This window comes from Pinus tabuliformis, chromosome 2_2, assembly GCF_031772625.1.
Source record: "Pinus tabuliformis cultivar Carrire ecotype Pingquan chromosome 2_2, CPIR1, whole genome shotgun sequence".
NCBI lineage: Eukaryota > Viridiplantae > Streptophyta > Pinopsida > Pinales > Pinaceae > Pinus > Pinus tabuliformis.
The window spans coordinates 855,205,712-855,210,705 of record NC_142300.1 but is presented as its reverse complement, the minus strand read 5'-3'; the positions used below and the strand labels follow the sequence as shown (position 1 = coordinate 855,210,705).

The 4,994-nt window shown below is 42.8% G+C and overlaps 1 pseudogene; it reads left to right on the top strand.

The window, feature by feature from the left end:
- The first annotated feature begins 2,968 nt into the window (after window positions 1–2,968).
- Window positions 2,969–4,205, top strand: LOC149195659 (sulfite oxidase pseudogene; annotated as a pseudogene).
- Window positions 4,206–4,994: the final 789 nt, after the last annotated feature.

Here is a 4,994-nt window from a genome sequence, read left to right as displayed (position 1 = left end):
CGCAGTCACCTGAGGAAGTTTGTGTTGGTATTCTTTGATGACATCCTCATTTATAGCAGGACTTGGGAGGAGCATCTCCAGCACATTAAGACAGTGTTGCATATCTTGCAGGAGTAGCAGTTCTATGCCAAACTCTCCAAGTGTGAATTTGAGTTAATGGAAATGTTGTATTTGGGGCACATCATAGGGGTGGACAGAGTGAGAGTCCACGAGGAGAAGATCAGGGCCATTAGAGAGTGGCCGTAGCCGAGAAACATGACAGAGCTCCGGGGGTTCATTGGCATTTGTACTTCTACCGGAAGTTCGTCAAGAGTTTCTCACAACTTGCTGCACCCCTGATAGATTTGACGAGGAAGGGGGCTTTCAGTTGGTCGGATATAACGCAGCGAGCCTTTGACAGGCTCAAGGAGGTTATGAGCAGCTACCCAGTGCTTGCATTGCTAGATTTCACGCAGGCATTTGTTTTGGAGTGTGACGCGTTGGGAGAGGGAATCAACACAATATTGATGCAGGGAGGTCACCATATAGCCTTTGAGAGCCGGAAGCTCCTTCCACACGAGAGGTTGTATTCTATATACGACAAGGAGATGCTGGCCATCATGCATGCATTGGCCAAGTTCTGGCAGTATTTAGTGGGTAACAGGTTTAGGGTGAGGACTGATCACAACAGCCTCAGATTCTTTTTGGAGCAGAAGCAGCTACAGGAGAGGCAACAGAAGTGGATCAACAAGATCCAAGCATATGACTTTGACATTGAGTATGTCAAGGTTAAGAACAACGTGGTAGCAGATGCTCTTTCACGTAGACCAACCTCGTTGTCTCTTATAAGCTTGGACACAGACTGGAGGGCTCGACTCTTAGTAGTGTACTCCAAGGACAGGTTTGCATGTGAGGTTCTGGATTGGTAGGTGGCAGATGACAGATACAGGGTGGTCAATGAGATCATCTATTACAGGGATCAGATCTTCTAGAATAAAAGTCACTTCCTCGTAGCACAACATTGTGACTTAAAGGGGAGCCAAGGGGGCCAAAGGGGGGCGCAGAGATGGAGCCTACTCAGACACTTGGAGGGACTGCGTAGAAGGGAAGAAACACGTGGCAAGAGGGGAATTACGTTGGAGGAGGTGAGCCTTGGGATTGAGAAAGGCAAAGGCTATAAAGGCGAAGGAAGCCCCCTCATTTTGATCATTCAGTTATGTGCATTTGAGCTAGTCACTTCGACTTAGAGCACGCTAGCTGTTTAGCTAGTCTGCAGTGCTGTTTAGTGCATCGAGTGTCTCTGTTCGGAGATCTCACCCTTAGCCCCGGGGGACTTCTAGTGCCTACTCGGGCAAGGTAGTTCCATCAACATTTTGGCAGTAGTTTCATCAGCATTTCTGGCAGGAGGATTGAACATCTTGGAGGACTACGCAACACTGAGAGGGATGACAGTTCTTTCTGGCAGGAGTTCTGGCTTGAGGGTTTGCAGTAGGTTTTGTGCTGGGAAATTGAGCAGGGGATCAGCCCTTGCATATTGGAGAGTTTTGGCAGAGGTTTCAGGTAGATTTCTGGAGGGTTTCATTCAGTGGCAACGCAAAGCCTTGAGAGATTGCGTAGAACCCCAAGGGGGTGATTTTCAGGGGTCGGCCATTCCAGGAAAGCTTTCTGGGTTTTTCTGAGTTTCTTGAGTAGAGTCCGATTCCAGAGTTTCAGCCTTTTCTGAAGAAGGGAATAGCCCCAAATCCTCATTTGATTTCTAGCAGCAGCAGCAACACGGTAGGTTTCCAGCAGCTGGGACGCAGATAAGTGTGAGGCCATTCCTTTGCTATTCTAAGTGTATTTCTTCACTTGCCTTGTGCAAGTCAAGGTGCCATCTTTCTGATCACCTCCTGTACTCATTCGATTTCTTAGTATAATAAAATGGCTCAGCATTTCTTGAGTATTTGTTTACATTTCATGTATACATGGTTGTTTGTTGCACTATCGTTATTTCATCTCTGTGAGTTTTCCGGATATTATATCACTTGTACGTTTTTCTGGGTGGGGTTTGCTAGTATTTGAGAAATATTCTTGTAAAGGGATATTACACATCGCAATATCGCATTGGCGCATTACAGAGGGGCGGTTATATGTTATAAGTTATATATGCGATAGCGATGGTCAAACCCAATGGCAATATGAACTGGATTTAATACATTTTGAAATCCGTCAAACGATGATTTTTTTTGTATTTTTGTTTTTCGTTGGATAAACGAAATATGAAGGAAAAGTTCTCGACCCGATGAAACCGGACCCAAAAGGGTTCCGAAATGAAAACACATAATATTTGAAATCCACCATAAGCCATTTTTTTTGCGATATTTGCACAGTTTAACGTATTTTTAAAATACAAAGGAACAAGGACGAAGTGACTTGCGATAGCGATTGAGGATGGACCTGATAGGGAAATAGACCGGATTTAAGGACCTTTGAAGTCCGGATGAACAATGTTTTTTTGTCGATTTTTCCCGTGTTAGTGCATTTACTTGTGTAAACCGAGAATGCCAAACTTTGGGGATTTCAAGCGTCGATTGCCCCTTCCGTTACCAAATAGGTGGCATCCATCCTTGAGGGCATTTAGCAATGATTGCTAACGCTCAGAGAAGGGATTTGAGCGGACAAAGGCAGGAAGACAGAGAGCCCGAAAGGGAAAATGAACCAACAACGCCGATTTGGCTTAAAAGCCATAGAACGACAAAGACAGGAGGACTATTGGTTGTGTTAGACTCCGTCTCATGTCAGAGATTGATTCTTCTTCAAAACCCTGTTTTGAAGAAGAAATCATTAAATGTGTTGTTTTAGATTATGTAATTTATTCTCCAGCTCTTCAAAAGGCAGCAGTGACTTCAAGCTCCTATCCCTGCATAAAGCACAAAGAAAACAAAGCATACATCAGACTCTACTGTTGATGAATTTGGTCAAGTTTTATCTTCATATGGTTTCAACTATCATGGCACAGAGGTTCTCTACAGTGGCACCCTTGGTACAGAGCTTACTTGTGAAATATTCATTGGTCCGTTTAGTATGTGCACTTCCTGGCTGGAGTGAAAAGAATGTGCAGGTTCAACAGAAGGTACTTGAGGTTGTTACACATATTGCTTCAACTGCTTCAAAGTTTCCAAAGAGATGTGTTGTTTTATGTATTTTAGGTGTGGCTGAGAAAGTTGCTGATATCAAAACTCGCATGCAAGCAATGAAGTGCCTTACTGCTTTTTGTGAAGCTGTTGGTCCTAATTTTATCTTTGATAGACTCTTTAAAATTATGAAAGAGCACAAGAATCCCAAGGTCCTTAGTGAAGGTATATTATGGATGGTCACTGCAGTTGAAGATTTTGGAACTTCTCACATAAACTTAAAGGATCTAATAGATTTCTGTAAAGATATTGGATTGCAATCGAGTGCTGCAGGCCACAAATCCTGAAGCCGATGTGCTAATTGCATATGAAATGAATGGTGAGGTATTGAGCAGGGATCACGGCTACCCCCTTCGAGTTGTTGTTCCAGGCACAATTGCTGCACGCTCAGTTAAATGGTTGGATAAAATAGAAGTAAATGCAAATGAATGTCAGGGATTCTTCGTGCAAAAGGATTATAAAATGTTCCCTCCTACTGTTGACTGGGATAATATTAAATGGCTTTCACGACGTCCACTGATGGATTTTCCAGTTAATTGTGCCATCTGCTCTCTTGATGATGTCTCTTCAGCTGAATGGGGAAAGAAGGTTATTATCCGTGGTTATGCCTTATCTGGAGGAGGACGTGGAATAGAACGAGTGGATGTCTCTGTGGATGGGGGCAAAAAGGTGTCAGAAGGAAGGTGTTCCATATGTAGCAGATAGTGAAGACTGTGACAAGTGGGCTTGGGTGCTTTTTGAGCTCGAAACTGAGATTCGCCCACCTACTGATATTATTGTTAAAGCGGTTGATTCTGCTGCTTCATCCATTGGCAATGAAATTGCACAGATTGGGTCGGACATCGTTTAGAGCTGTTAAATCTAAGTGTGACTATTTGAGACATCGAAACAGCTATAATTGGCTCTACCTATCAAGACTTGCCGCTCTTAAAGAATTTGCCTTTATGAAGGCCCTTGAAGAACACGGTTTTCCAGTTCCTAATGCAGTAGACTGTAATCGACATTGTGTTCTGATGTCTCTTGTTCCAGGGTCCAAGTTAAGCAGCTGCAACATCCAAAACAAACATTTAATATTATAATTGGCCTAATTGTTCGACTGGCAGAACACGATCTCATCCACTGTGATTTCAATGAGTTCAATATTAGATCAGGCTGTATTTTCTTGGCATGTCGTTCATGTGAACAATGCTACGAAAGGGATCACCTCAAACCTGTGAACAGTTGCAAAGTGTGCACTAAGAGAATGTTTTGAATGTTATTTTTTCCAAATTGTTTTCTTTTCTGCTGCAAACTTCTTAATGCTCGATCTTTAGAACTCTGATAAAGTGGCTTTAGTAAAAGAATTGAAGATTTCTCCAAAACGGTATCCAGGGTCTTGTTTATCTTTTTATCTTTCTGTACCATGCCTGATCAGGAGTAATCGATGCAACCTGTGGACCTTACGAGACATATGAAGACACTCTTTATGGATACAAGGCTACATTTGAAACGTTTGTTGGAATTCGAGACGAGGTGGCAACATCTCAAATCAAACTTTTCAGTGATCATTTACAGGAGTTGGAGAATAATCTTCCTTTGGATGACAAGTACAAATCAAAATATGTGGCCGCTGCTCCTATTCGTGTTATTCAACTGATATATAATTCAGGGGATGTCAAAGGACCTCAAACAGTTGCCTTCAATTTGCCAAATGATGAGAGAATAGTGAAAGAGAGGGGGACTGCCATGGTCATGCTCAAAATATGGCAGAGGCTAAATTTAGGTCTCCTACCCATTACGGATACATGCATTTCCGAGGAACAAAAGCAATATGTGGATTTTGAGTCCATGTTCGCACATACA